At 37.2% G+C, this 15,956-nt stretch overlaps 1 long non-coding RNA gene across 1 annotated transcript; it reads left to right on the top strand.

The window, feature by feature from the left end:
* The first annotated feature begins 2,663 nt into the window (after window positions 1–2,663).
* On the top strand, window positions 2,664–9,857 carry LOC108288593. Its single transcript, XR_001818756.2, has 3 exons — window positions 2,664–2,828; window positions 7,338–7,340; window positions 9,847–9,857. It is a non-coding gene; the product is annotated as an uncharacterized LOC108288593 (long non-coding RNA).
* The last annotated feature ends 6,099 nt before the right edge of the window (window positions 9,858–15,956 follow it).

The following is a 15,956-nucleotide window of genomic DNA, read 5'->3' as shown; positions in this document are numbered from 1 at the left end:
ATGCATATTTATCTTAATTAAATAATATAGTAACCATAGATCACTTCAATATATCTCCTTCTATCATATATATTATTGTTGATTAGTTTTTGAGTTATGCCTTGTCTATAAACTCTCCCCAAATTTGTTATAACATATTGACTATTATCTACTGTGATCTGAATGTGTCCTCCAAGTTTCATATATTGGAAATGTAATCCTCAATGTAACAGTGCAGGGAGGTGAAGCCTCTGGGAACTGTTTAGGTCATGAGGGATCTGCCCACATTAATGGATTGATGCCAGTATAAAAGGCGTAAGGAGGGAGTTCACCCCATTTTTCCCTTCTGCCTTCTGCCATGTGAGAACCGTTTCTCCCCTCTGGAAGATAAATTTTTCAATGTGCCATTTTGGAAGGAGAGACTAGGCCTTCACCTGCCAGTACCTTGATCTTGAACTTGTCAGCCTATAGAACTGTGAGAAAATAAATTTATGTTCTTTATAAATTACCCAGTCTCAGGAATTCTGTTATGGCAGCACAAAATGGACTATTTTTTATTAATGGACACATTATATATTTGGCTTTGCCACTTACTATCTGTACTACCTAGTGAGTTTTTTAAGTGTGAGATGCTTAGTTTCCCCATGTATATACTTGGGGTTATAATAGAATCTAATTATAAGTTTATTTTGATAATTAGATGAGCTACATCAGTTCCTGGCATATGACTGCTCAGTGAATTTTAGCTGTTATTATTTAGTTAGTACTTAGACTAGATTGTCAACATGTTCAGTGATGTTTTTATGAACTATTATTTCTTTCTCTTTCTTCCTGAAGTAGGACTCATAGTAGTTCCTTTAATAGAGTTCTGTGAGTAATAAACTTTCAGTTTTATTTGAAAACACCTTTACTTTGTTACATCTTTGAAGGATGTTAGTTGAATGTGAAATTGTAGATGGCTGGGTTTTTTTTTCCCTAGAATTTGGAAGATATTATTTTATCTTTTCTGGCTCCTATAGTTGTTCTTGAGGAATCTAATTGTATCAGTAATTATCTGCATTTCCATCATGATTTGTTTGGGGACACTTTTTAAAAATATTTCCTTGTTCTTATTTTTTTTCTTCTTCAATCTGAGACCTGAGAGCTCTTATGTTTTTTTTTTTAATTCAGTAATGTCATAAGCTATTATTGCCTCAAATATTGCCTTCCCATATTCTGTCCTCTCCTCTGGAATCCATTCAGAATAAATCTATTATTTTGTTTCCTGTGTCTCTCAGTCTCACTCTCAGGTTTCCATCTCTTCAACTGGCTTTATAAGTTTCTGGGTGATTTTCTCAGATTCATCCTTTCAGTTTATAGTATTTCTCTTCAGTTATGTTTTTAATTCTACTTAATCCTTCCATTTAGTTTTTTTAACCTGATGCTTCGCATTTGCAGAAGACAAGAATAGAAATATCAGGACAATGACCTGACTGTGGCACTCTTGGCATAGAATCATGAGGGAGGGGGTAAGGAGAACAATTAATTGCATGCTCTGATCCTCAATCAGTTTACCATCAAGTTTTTTTTTTTTTTTTTTAATGCTTTAAGTTCTAGGGTACCTGTATGGATTGTACAGGTTTGTTACATAGGTATACACATGCCATGGTGGTTTGCTGCATCCATCATCTACATTAGATATTTCTCCTAATGTTATCCCTCACCAGTCCCCCAACCCCTGCTAGCCTTCCCTTAACCTCCCATCTCCCAACAGGCCCCGGTGTGTGATGTTCTCCTACCTCTGCCCATGTGTTCTCATTGTTCAACCCCCACTTATGAGTGAGAACATGTGGTGTTTCGTTTTCGGTTCTTGGGTCAGTTTGCTGAGAATGATGGTTTCCAGCTTCATCCATGTCCCTGCAAAGGACATTAACTCATATTTTTTATGGCTGCATAGTATTCCATGGTGTATATATGCCATATTTTCTTTATCCAGTCTATCTTTGATGGGCATTTGGATTGCTTCCAAGTTTTTCCTATTGTAAACAGTGCCACAATGAACATATGTGTGCATGTGTCTTTATAATAGAATGATTTATAATCCTTTGGGTATATACCCAGTAATGGGATTGCTGGGTCAAATGGAATTTCTATTTCTAGATCCTTGAGGAATTGCCACACTGTCTTCTGCAATGGTTGAACTAATTTACACTCCCACCAACAGTGTAAAAGTGTTCCTGTTTCTCCACATCCTCTCCAGCATCTGTTGTCTCCAGATTTTTTAATGATCGCCATTCTAACTGGTGTGAGATGGTATCTTAATGTGGTTTTGATTTGCAATTCTCTAATGACCAGTGATGATGTACATTTTTTCATATGTTTGTTGGCTGCATAAATGTCTTCTTTCAAGAAGTGTCTGTTCATATTCTTTGCCCATATTTTGATGGGGTTGTTTGTTTTTTTCTTGTAAATTTAAGATGTTTTTTAGATTCTGGATATTAGCCCTTTGTCAGATGGATAGATTTCAAAAATTTTTTCCCATTATGTTGGCTGCTGGTTCACTCTAAAGGTTGTTTCTTTTGCTGTGCAGAATATCTTAAGTTAAATTAGATCCCATTTGTCTATTTTGCTTTTGTTGCCATTGCTTTCGGTATTTTAGTCATGAAGTCCTTGCCTATGCCTATGTCCTGAATGGTATCGCCTAGGTTTTCTTTGAGGGTTTTTTTGGTGGTAGGTCTTATGTTTAAATCTTTAATCCATCTGGAGTTAATTTTTGTATAAGGTGTAAGGAAGGGGTCCAGTTTCAGCTTTCTGCACGTGGCTAGCTAGTTCTCCCAACATCATTTATGAAACAGAGATTTTAGCCTTTTGTGTGTGTTTTCAAAGACATAAAAAACAAAACAGCATATAAAGTTGTTAAATAATAATGTATCTCCAAATTTTGCTTTTCACAAAAATTTATAACAACCATACTGTAATTTATCATAAAATGACCAGTGTCACTGTACCAAATTGATATTCTTATAACTAAGCGAAAAGAAATTAAATTTGCCAATTTAGTTTATTTGGGGGACTATCTCACCCATAAAGGTATAATTTTTCTATGTTTTTTGAATACTTGAAACTGGTTCATAGAGTCCCTTTCATGATCATAGGTTTGTAAACACTGGGATAACATTACTGTTTGCATCTCTAGAAAGTGGGAGTCATTCTTGCCTACCTCCTTTTGTTCAGTGTTTAGCTACTGCTGGCTGGTCCAGAAACTGCCATCTACAGCCTCTGCTCCTTCCCTTCTTGACCCAAGTTGCAACATCTACAGAAGATGAAGATGTAGTTTGTAAATGGTCCAGGAGTGGGTGTTGATTAGCTTTTAGAGGATGTTGCTTGGACTAGCACAAGGAGTATCATACACAACTATCTTGTTGTCACCCTTGACAAATGACCCTGATTTTCATATCAGATCAGAAAATTTGATCAGACCGTCAAAGCAAATGTGTTCTTTTATGGTTTATTAGTGATTCTTCCCAGCTTTGGTAAATGCAATTTATATAATCAGCTTTCAAAGATTTTCACTATGGGTTTTTGTATATTTATTCTTGCAGAATAATGCCTTAGAAAATTTTATACAGACTTTTCTTGGCAATTATTAAGCAGTTTTCCCCTTTTTCCACTCTCAAACCCCAATACCCAGCATGAAGAGGAAACAAATCTCGATTTCCAAATCTAAGCCACTCATGACACATCTGGCTGGGCTTACTCTGAAACTGGACTATCACTGAAGGACAGTAGGCAGAACACTAGTCACTGGAGAGCCTGAGGAGACCATGGGAGGGGGAATCAGGAAGCCATCAAGAGATGCAGCCCTCTTGCTGCTTTATGTAGTTAGAGAGAGAGCATATTTTTAGAAAGGACTTTGCTAGGAGGATAAACAACACAGTTCTATTATTTGGACTTTTGAATCACACGTCTAGCCCTTAAACTTACCTAATAAACCCCTATGTACTATTCTTTTTCCATAAGGAAAAAAGGGCATTAGGTGAGGGAGGGATGGGTATATTAATGAATATACTTAGGATTGCTATATTGAAATCTGGGGAATATTGATACAGAGACCAAAATGGGGAGTGAGTGATGTTGATCATTGTTGGTTAGTGCCCCTGGATGAAGCAAGGAGTAGGTCCCTGAATGGGTACAGGTAGGAATCATGTAGGAAATGGACACATGTGCATCCTTCAAATCCCTCCATGGGGCTGCTGCCTACTGCTTGTATTAAAAGGCATTTTATGTTGCATCTACTTGAAGATGCCTAAATATGCTATATATTCACCTCTCCTCATTCAACATATGTCCATCTATTATATACTTCCTTGTCATAACTGAGCTCTTAAAGCATGATTTTTAATCTGCGCATGCCCACATCCAATGCAAAGTAAAAACCCATAGTGTCTTTCAGGTTTAGAACTGACCACAGTCAAGTGCTTTAGGACAGGAAAGTGAGAGGGCCAGAGGGAAGCTTCGCTTTGGGGAGTAGAAGAGCCAACCTACAGAGGCCTTTGGTCTCCCACAGAAACACGGAAATAATAAGGAAATGTAACTAAGACTAAAGAGAAAGGAAAGAAGAGAGAGAGAAGTTAAGAAACACAGCCAAGTAGAAGCAGAGCCTGCTCGGGGAAGCACAGATGAGTTAGAGGAGTGACATTTGGGGTGCATGTCAGAAAATCAGATGGAAAGTCCATGTTTGTCTGTTTTGTCTGGTCACCATAATTATTCTGGCTCTGAGTTTCAACTTTTGTTAATCATACAGCCTTTGTTTAAATATCTAATAGTTTTGCTTTTGTCCTTCCTTGGCTCCATCTTAAACATCACATTAATGATAGCTCAGAGAACTTTTAACCTAGGCAATCTTCATGTGAGCTCCCTTCAGTTCCTTTTGATATACAGGTATTTAAAGTGATAGTTCTTTCCTCTTATGGAAGACAGATCTTATTTAATAATTTTTTTAAGCGGAGAGATTAGTTGTGGTCACAGTGGCAAATTTTTCATAATTCTCCAAGTACTATAAAAAGTAACTTAATGGCATAATGTGAATTCCCATGATGAGAGTCATCCTGTCACTGTGAATTGCCATAATAATCTTTGAAGTGATATATCTTTCCACACTGTCTGTCAGCAACTATGTAGGGTCTGTTTTAGATTCAAAAATATGTGAGATTCGTTTATCTATATCCAAGGAATTCAGACATTTTTTGTTGTTGTTTTTGGATCTGGTCACTATTTGCTAGTTCAGTTGTGGGGTAGTTTTCTTATGTTTATCTGTCATGAAATTTTATATTCATAGGCAATTTTTACATGCTCTTTTTTTCTTACCCTTCGCTTGATGAAGGGAGGTTATAGAAGAAAAATAACCTTTTATCTTTTCTCAGTGACATTAACTTCATTGCATTTAACTTTTTCATACATTGCATACGTACTAATTTACAGAAGCCTTATTTCTAAAAAATGTAATATATATGACTTAAGACTGATCAGCATCTTCTCCTGCCTACTAAATGCATATTCAGAGCTTTTATTTTGTTTTCTTTTTGTATCTTCCAGACTGGGAAAAAATGTACTATTTGTAAGCAGATGATTTAATTTCAATAAATGTCTTTTTATTTCTCTCTCCCTTTGATTTATCGCTTGGAAACCATGAGAAACATCCAAGTGCAGATGCTGTTTTCCAGCTTTGACAAAACATTGCTTGTTGACCTTACAAACTTAGAAAGATTTATCCCCTGTGATTCAATGGTGGAAGTAATAATATTAGCAGTTAAAATCTTCTAAGGCACGATCAGGAAAAGGAAACTTTGGTCATTCTGCTTCTTGTTAAGAACAGCTAGCAATTTAAAAAGCAGACACTTGCAAAGGGGGGAGGAGATGAAGATGATCAAAGAAAATGCCTCCTCCGTTAGTTGAATATGAACTGAGGATGATGCATAGTAATAATAAAATCAGACTCTTAGAAGCTTTCCCTTGATTAGTGTGTATATGTTCTTATTTTTATTTAGTCTTCAAAGATGACTTTTCTTAGGTATTTATTCTCTTTGAAGGAAATACGTCTTGATCAAAATATTTTTTGCCAAATACTTGTTGTATATAAAAGCCAGTGAGAGATGTCATATTTGCTGTGGCTATGTTGAGACTCTGACAAGATTATCCGCTGTGTGAGTGATGTCTGTGAGAGTGACCTCTAGCCATGCCTTCTGCACATTGATTCCACTCATCTGCCGGGAGGCAGAGGTGAGTCCTGTCATTCTGAGGGCTTCCCATTAGAAGCCAGGCCCTCTGCAGTCTCTAGAACTGAGGAACTAAATGAGACTGCCACATTGACCATTAAGTTTCTTGATTGTGAGGAAGCATCTTTAAGAGGAAATGATTCTGCAGACAGAAATATGCGTGACCAGTTTTACAGGATGTGATGTCATCTGACTGGTGGAGCTTGTCTTTCTACCAAAGGCTTGTACAGCAGAAAGAGAAAGAAATGGGCATGTTTCAGGTCAGTTCTGAATAATGGAAGAAAGAATGAAAGAAAGGAGAGGAGAGGTGAGGAAAAGAAGGAAAAAAATGGAAAAAGGAAAAGGAGCATGTGAGCTGGATTTCTTCATACCCCACCAACCTGGACAGTGAGTCCTGGGAGCAAAATAATAGTGAGCCTCAGCATCTAACATCAAACCACCCATACTTCCTTCTGGTTTAAGAAATTCTGGTTTCTCAGCTGTGATAAGATTAATAGGACATATTCCTATTTGTTCTTTGTGTTATTGGTTCTCTTCTCCTCCTGAACCTTTAGCCAGAAATAGAGATGCACCCTTTCTTCTTCAGTAGCTTTGAGGATCAAAGTGTCTTAGTTGCCAGAGCTGGGAGGGGATCTCAAAGATTGTCTAGTAGAACAATCTGTTGTTCATATGAAAACACTGAAACCCAGAGAGAATGTGGCCTATGCAAGGACATGGTCCATAGTCTGTGTCAGAAGCCAGGTTTTCCGACTAGTGGCCTGGGCTCTCTGTAGTATTTCAGGCCAGCAAAATCCCATTTCTCTCCAGACACATTTTCTCTTGCACCAAATGGGCCTCCTTGCTGTGTCCTCCTCAAACCACCCTCACTCCCACCTCTGAACCTTCGATGATGTTCATGCCCTCACAGAGTGCCCTCCTCCTCCAGCTCCTCTGCTCAGCACATCACCTCCCCTAATGCTCAGCCTGATCTCATTTCCAAAGCTAAGGCACTGCTCCTCTTCAAGCCCAAATTGACCTCTCCTCTCCCTGGACCCCTTCAGGTCTTTTTTCATTCCCTGCTTTATGTTTGATCTTAATTTCTCAACCAGATTATACTTTCCCAAGCCCGTGTTTTTATCTTCTCCATAGCAGTACTTCCAGCACCTACTGCTAGGCTGGGTGCTTTTGTCTACTTCAGTGTTCTCATCTGTTCAGTATCAATAATAATACCTGCTCTAAATCTAAGCCTAGTGGACTCTCAGCTTGTTGATGGGCAGGTTGAATAGTCTTATGTTCTGGAATTTTGAGCTTTTGGGCAGCCAAAAGAAGGGATCAGGAGGCCTAGGCACACAGAACTCAAATGCAGTTATTTGGGTCTTCCTCTAAATTAGCCTCCAATGGTCAAGTGTTTTAGCACCTGCACCAGCAGCCATTTCCATTTATCCCTACTTCCTGGAGACAGTACAAGCAAGAGATAATTCCTATCATTGTTGGGGTGGAAATCTCCCAAAGCCCTTGCCAATATTATAGCTTTCAGGTTCACAGTTTCCTCTGAAACTTCGCCTATAGGAGGGATAGAAACCACAGGATGGGCATTATGGTAAATGCTCAGCATAAATATCTGTGGACTGGGTGGCAGGTGACCCCTAGGAAAGCCTCAGGTAACCTATAAGGTCCTAATAAGGGTCAGTTATTCTAAGCAAAGGAACTTCTGTGAGTCATAGTACAATCTATAGACATGCTTTCTAGCTCCTTTTTTAAACCCTTCCTGAATCAATTAGATTCAAATAGATTCTAATTACCTCTAGAATCAATTAGAATATACTCAGTCTTTTCCCATCCTAGTTTGTATTCACCATATTCAACCCTCAGCTGACTTAAGGCAGAGTAGAAAGAGGTTCTACTTGGTAGAAAGAGGTTCTTAGACACATGCATCCAGGCAGTGTGGCAATGTAGAAAGCCCTAGACTGAAAGTATAAAGTCCCAGGTTCGAGGCCTGACTCTGCCACCTGCTGTCTCAAAAACTGCAATAGTATAAAGCCTCTTACCAATTCTAGCTTCAGTCTTCTGGTTTGTAAAATGTGAGTAATAATAATGCCTCCCATGCTGGGCATAATGGCTCACACCCCTAATCCCAGCACTTTGGGAGGCTGAGGTGGGCCAATCACTCTAGGGCAGGAGTTCGAGACCAGTGTGGTCAACATGGTGAAGACCCGTCTCTACTAAACATACAAAAATTAGCCGGGCATGGTGGCAGGTGCTTGTAGTCCCAGCTACTCGGGAGGCTGAGGCCCAAGGATCGCTTGAACCCAGGAGGTGGAGCTTGCAGTGAGCCAAGATTGCACCACTGCATTCCAGCCTGGGCAACAGAATGCGAGTTTGTCTCAATAATAATAATGCCTTCCCTCCATCTAGCCATTCTTTGTACATATAACTATTTAACATTTCCTTCCCTGCTACATTGTCAGCTGCATAAGGGCAGGGTCTATGTGTATCTTGTTTACCCCTGTATTCCCAGAATCCTAATAGAACATGTACTGTATTAACTGGTTGGTTGACTGAGCAATAGGGAGAAGTTTAAAGCAAGTACAATCTATTATTATGATCCTTATTATGCTTGATGTTGTTGTTATGGCTCCCTAGAGTTTGGTGGATTTTAGTTTGAATTTCCATTTTCCACTCTCCATCATTGAGAAGGAACCAAGCCAAAAGACCCATAGTGGGTCAGCAGAGAGCAACCACTCACCATGGTCATAAGTAACTTCAGAGTTCATGGTATCTCTGCAGATTCTTCCCTCGTCTCAGTACTTGGTGCACAAAGTGGATGGCTTCCATCTTACACAGATCTATTCTATATCCCTTGATGGGTGTGTGGCAGCAGTCATCAACAGCAAGGTGATCTTCTCTGCTTATCATCACTGGCCCTTTCTTCTATAATTTTCTTCTTTGATTTTTGATGTATGAGTATTTTTAGTGACAAAGATAAGTTTCCAGTGGTATTGTACTACATGTGGCTTCTGTCTGAGGATGCACTTGTGTCTTGATCTAGACTGTCCAAGAGAGCTCTCATTTTAAAGCCCTTCTTACAGGCCAGCTTTGAAGGACTAAGGAAAAAGCAGGGCCTTTGGCATCAGACAGGTCTACTTTTGGAATCCCACATAGTTGACAATCTAGCTACGTGGGACAATGTAGCTACAAGGAAGGAGATGTTAAAGAAATAATTTTATGTGTGAAGAATGCCTAGATATAGGGCAGATATTATTATTTTCATTTAACATGAGAAAAACTGAGTCTGACAGAAGCAAGAAGCTTTGCTCAAAGTTTTTGAGACAGTGACACAGAGGAGGTGTCTCTCCTTATTGTATAATAGGGACAATACTAATGCCATCTTCAAGGAATGTTGTAATTAATCAGTAAGAAAATGTATGTGAAGTAAATGAGCAAAGAGTCTGGCCATAGTATTGATTAGTAGTAATACTATTAATAAGTATTTAATAAAGGAGAGTCTCCACCACTTTCTTCCCTTTCACTCTCTTTTCCATAAATTAACCAGAGATAAAAGTGGCAGAATTAAACTTCAGCCCTGTAATGGTGCACTTGAAGTGCTTCCTCTCAATTCATATCCATCTTCCAGATTGCTTGTTGTACCCACATTTTCTGTTAACACAAATTGGAGGGAGTATCATGACTTTCAGTTGTTGACAGAGACACAAATAGGCAGAACGCAATGATGAATGTCTCGGTTCAGGCAGGAATTGAATGTTGCCTGTGGGGTAGGCAGGCTCTGCCACCTGCACTGACAATACATCATCCCTGGAAATTAACCCATCTTCACCATAGGCATTGAAATGGAAATAAGTGCTTGTTCATTGAAAACACCTTCAAATGGCAAGGATGAAGGCCTAGCACAGTGTATATGGTACATTCACATCTATAATCATGTTCAGTTTGCATTAGTCTAACTCTGCCATTTGGAAACGGTTTTAAGATAGTGTGTTGCTTGAATTGGTTTGTGTATGCATTATTTGTTTCTTGAATAAGAGCTGAACAGAAGCTAATAACTTTATATAAAATATAATGATTACCAAATTCAAGAGTCAATGTCCTGTTTCACATTCATTCTTGCTCACTTTTAGTACAAGCTTGCACATCATCAGGCATATTGTATACAAAAATAATGATGTGAGTCCTGTCTTTACAGGTCTAATGAGTGATAGTTCTATGTTTCTGTAAATTTTAAAAACATCATTACTCACGAAAATATAGATCATTTTAATTTAAAGTGATTAGATATATGTATGAATAGGCTTCATGTTGACAAATGTTTTCTTTGTTAAGGATGTTAATCCTAATGTAGTCTTTACTATTAAATCTGCTAATTCAAATAATATCTATCAGTAAGTAGATGAGCTAAACACTAAGCCTGTATGTCAAATTTTATACAAGATATTATGCTTAGATGCATACTTGGCAAAACCAATATTTAACAATATTTTGGTATAGAAACAAATGATTAATGCTTTTCATCAAGTTAACATATTCAGGTTTTATAATTATGTATTATTTCATAGTATATCAACAAGGAGAAGAGAAACTAGTTATTTCAGACAGCAAGTGACTTAATTTAGGGAAATAGATCCTATAACAGAAAGTTAATTGGGACGCTGTGATAGTCTTGGCTGAAGGACTGTGAAGGGGAGGAAGGTATTAATCTCCCAGGGCCAAATTGCTTAAGAGCTCATGTGCTTCTTTCCACCCTCACTTTCCCTGGAAGCAACTTTGGAAGCTATATGTTGAAATAGAAAATAAAAATATGGATGAATCCTGGTCATCTGTGTCACCAGATAAAGGAGATCTCTTGCCAATTTGCACTGGATTTTGCATGAGCAAAAAGTCACCTTTTACTGGGATAAGCCACAGAGATTTCAGTTTTGTCTACTGAGGCAGCTAGGCTTAATTACCATAAAAATACTAGGGCCTGGAAAAATGTTGGAAGGCTTCAGAGAGGGAAGATCAGATTGCAACTACTAGTATGCAGAAAATCATGAAGCACAGGAACTACAGGAAACTGTCACCAATGATCTCAGCTGTCTACAGCACCAGAGTGATTGATTAGTAGGAAGATACTTGGAAACTGTTAGCGAGAGCTCACATCTGGGGTCTACCCAAGTCTATGTGACTACCTGTCTCAAAAGAGTAATAATACTTCTATTTATCTTTTGTCTTTGAAACCTTACATGAATGAGTCTAAAATTGTCTTAATTTAAACCATAACCCTGCTGGCGGAGATTCTAAGAAATGTAGTTCTCATGCTTTCAATCCCTATAATATTAGGGAGAATATAGAAGGAGAAAATGGTGTCAAATTGCCAAAAAAGAACCTGGCATATAGAAGTAGCCCAATTATTAGGGTAATGACATGTCCCAGTTTGCCTGGGACAGTCTCAATTTGCTCCTGTTGATCTAGAGTAATTTTTGATAGTAGTCTGTTTCCATCTCAAAATGTTCCCTGCTTGGACACTAAGTTATATGGCCGTAGACCTATTATTAACATGATAAAATACTTTATTTCATCAAGAAACACTTATTCAGGATATGCTAAGTGCTAATCATTGTGTGGGACATTGATCAACAAAGGCACTTATGATCTTGTCATTCATGAAACATAGAGTCATGTCTAGTGAATGATGGGAGGCTAAACAAGGCAATAGCTATGAGGATGGAGCAGAGGAGCATACTTGAAAGAAGTTGAAGGATTAAATCATACAGGTCTTGGTAACTAGCATTCTGGTTAAGACCCTTAGGCTCTTAAGTCAGACTGTCTAGGTTTGAACACCAGCTCCACCACTTGTTGGGTATCTTAACTTGGGAATTTACCAACTAATCTCTGCCTCAACTTACAACTCTGTTAAATGGGAATTATAATACTTGTAAGATTGTTGTGAAAGTTAAATGAGATAAAAGTTGATAAAGTTTATAAGAGGGCCTAAAATATAGTAAATGCTCAACAAATATTTATCATTACAATGAAGAAGTTGTTGTTGTTGTTTTAAATGGCTGAATATGAGTGAAGTGTTGAGAAAATCCCAGGTTTCTGACTTGAGTATCTTGATGGGTGGTTATGTAAAATGATAAATGCAGAGGAAGCTGATTTATGTTGGGGAAATAATACGTATAGTTTGGATGGATTGCTAGAAGAGTAAACAGAGGAACTGGCCTTCCAATTTAAGTGGGGGAAATAATGCATTTGGTTTGATTATGCTGAGTTTGAAGGACCTATGGGAAATCCAAATGGCAATGTCTGATAGCAGCTGGTTAGTTACATTTGGGGCTCGGACCTGAGCTGAAATTTAGACTTGTGAATTTCTTTTTTAAAAAACTTTTAAGTTTAGGGGTAAAAGTACAGGTTTGTTACGTAGGTAAACTTGTGTCATGGGGATATGTGATACAGATTATTTCATCATCCAAATATTAAGCCTAGTATCCATTAGTTGTATTTCCCAATCCTCTCCCTCTTTCCACCGTCTCACACCAGTCAAAATGGCTATTATTAAAAAGTCAAAAGACTTGTGACTTTCTAGATGGTGGTTGAAGGCAAGGAGATTTGGGAGATGAATTAGAGAAAGTATTCAGAAAGGGCAGAGGAAAAGAAGCACAAGAGAAAGACAAGAGGGAATTGCCAGACCAGTAGAAGAGAAGTAGGCAAGTGATGTGAAGGAAGGCGAGGAAGGAGAGAAAGCCAGAAAGAAAAGGGTAGACAGTGGTGTTAAGAGCCAAGCACAAATCAACAAGATGAGACCAGAAATGATTTCTACAGATTCAGCAATTGGGGGCTTTTGGTGACTTTAGTAAGAATAGATTCAGTGGAGTAGGGAAGATGGAAGTCTTCTCAGATCACCAAGGGTAGAGGTAAGAATGAGAAGAGAGTACATTTAGATCATGAAATGCTATCTTCAGAGCACTTCGCTGCAAAGGAAAGGAAAGGGTCAGCTGATGGCTAGAAGCTTTTTAAAAGCAGAGCCTACAAGATCCTTTGGTCCTAGAGTTGCACAAAGGATTTGCAGACCAGGAAACATTTAGATTACATGACCTTCAAAGTCTTTCCCATTTCAAAGTGTTTATTATTCCATGATTCTCTACTTAATAAGTACCAAAGTTCAGCTTCTATTTTCACAGGTTGTTACCTACAAAGAGGGTATAAAATCTATTTTATCCAACAAATTTAAGTTAGAATTTAATTTGATCTTACAAGCCTTTAGGGAAATACATTTTAGGGGTCATATGTACATAGTGTATTTATGAATACTGTTCTTAATTTTTTAATTCAGTTCTTTTACAAGTTATCTTATAATTGGTTACTTTTTTCAGCCAGTTTCTTGTGCTTATATACGCAATTTGTCTATTTTTTTATGTCTGTTTTCAGCTTCTCCCAAAGAATTATCATTAGGTCGTAACATTGGAGGACGTTTACTGAATGATCATTCTTTTCAAAGACTTTAACATTTCCGCCAGAGCCTTGGTTGGTTTATTGACTAGAGCAAAGCAGTTAGTTTGCTGTTAGTGGAATGAGGTAAGCAAAGCATCTGGAAATGTTCTACCAGGAGGAGCCAGTGGCCTTGTTTTTGAAAAGTCCCAGGTCTCCCATCACTCCCTCCAGTCTTGCTAGGGCATGAGAGAATCAGAATTTATAACTGCGTCATAATTCTGTACTACAGCCTTTCATCTGGGATCTTCTGTTTGGAAAGTCTCTTCAAATGTTTTCTTAGCCTCAAGGGAAAAATTTCTCCCAGAGATATCTCAATTTTGATTAAAAGCATTCACAAGTCCACTTTTAGTTTTTTCTTTACCAATTAAAGTCCTCTTAGCTTTGTAGATTAAAGCTCATAAAATTGGTTCCACTGGTTTATTAGAAAACTCACCTTAGCTACCAGAGTCTAAGTTTTTTTGTAGACAGACCCTAGAGAGCTAGGAAAACTTATTTTCCTCCAAAGAATTAAAGTCCTATTATTTAATTTTCCTCTGATTTTGGCCAAGTTCAGATTTTTGCTGACTTTGTTATGTAACATGGCCTATTCATTTCATCTATAAATTGTTCTCTTTTGTTTCCATTTAATTAGAAACTAACAAATTGTTGCTATCATTTTATATGCTTTCATGTATTTATTTAAAGCCTTTTACAATTATGATATTTAAATATTCCATTTTTAAATTCCAAATAACATTAGTTGAGAGATGTACCTTTGATATAAAAATAAAGATTTTCAAGAGAAAAATTTATTGAAAAACTTCTAAATGAATGTATACATTGATCATAAGACCATTCTAATTCTAGAAACATTAAATGTGAAAAAACATACTTTTGGAATTGAAGTGATATGACATTAATGGTCATTTCACTTGACTTGAGGCTTTTCATGTGCGGGATTCATCATTACTTCATATGTATCCATCTAATCTTCATTAAGCCACTCAGCTCACAGTTACTGAGAACAATATTAAGTCTTAAGCTCTTTTGCTAAACAATGGGCAATGAAGACTACATGGTGAGAGTTAGCATCTACATTTGTAAAATGAGCCATTTGTTGTATGTCTTAACCTTTTAAAAGATTCGGCATTTTTCTCTAAGTAGTTTGAAATCTAACTTGAGAAAATAAAAATCACTTGGTGACTTTTTCATATAATTTTAATTACCTTTATTCTTCTGCTTATCCTGTCTGCTCAGTCTTACATTTCCCTTCACTGTCCAGCAACTTGAGTTTATAGCTGTCATACCATGCTGTGCCACTCTCATCATCATACAGTGGCGTGATTAAGACAGAAAAGACTTGAAAATAAGTATGCTTAAAATATTCAGTGAATAGCATCCATTAAAAAGTGAATAGCATCCATTAAAACATAAAAACAGGAGTTTATGAAATAACAACTAAGTGGTAATCACATTAGAAGAGGCAGATACAAAAGACAACCAATTTAAATGATTAGAAATAAAAATGTATAGTCATTTAGATTTTCTAGAAAAAAAATCAGAATCAAAGGAATAAATAAAGAGAACGCTGTCAAAGGGAGACTTTATAAATTGGATCACAGAAATTAGAAATTACTGAACTGTGCAAAAGAGAGAAAAGACAACTGAAGATATAAAAGATTTTGTAGTGTAAGAAGTTCTATTATATATCAGTAAATAGTTCCTGTGGGAAAAAATAGAGAAAATTGCTGAACAGTTTCTAGAATTAAGGCAAGATGTGAGTATTCATATTCCAAAAAGGACAAATAATGCCAAGCAAGATTAAACTTTAAAAACCTCTTTCTATATTTACATTATAATGAAGCTAAGGAACATCAAGGGCAAAATGCTTGCTTTTTTAAGTGGGGAGATATGAAATATCTTTGACGCTTTCCTTGATTACCAGAGGTTTATTCCTGCATTCTGTTGTGATAACACTTTCTCCTATGTTGATTTAGTTATTTGCCTGCTGTAACTTCTCATGCAGTGCTTGTACTAGCCTCCAGCTAGTTTTTGTTTACTGCTGTTTGTTGCTATTTCCTGGACAAACAAAAAAACTGCCTTTATTAAAAGCCTCATAATAAATAAGAATAGTTTATGAAACAAAGAATTGGCTTTAAAGAAACTGCGTGATACTAGCATAGCAAAAACTAACATTTATCAGGTGTTTATGCTTTACTAGACACTTTCACAAGGTTTTTCTCACTTAATCTTCACAACATCCCCCTAAGGCTGGTATTA

The sequence above is a fragment of the Cebus imitator genome, unplaced genomic scaffold (genome assembly GCF_001604975.1).
Source record: "Cebus imitator isolate Cc_AM_T3 unplaced genomic scaffold, Cebus_imitator-1.0 Scaffold379, whole genome shotgun sequence".
NCBI classification, from domain to species: Eukaryota; Metazoa; Chordata; class Mammalia; order Primates; family Cebidae; genus Cebus; species Cebus imitator.
Note: the sequence above shows the minus strand (reverse complement) of the source record. Positions and strands in the feature narration are given on the sequence as shown.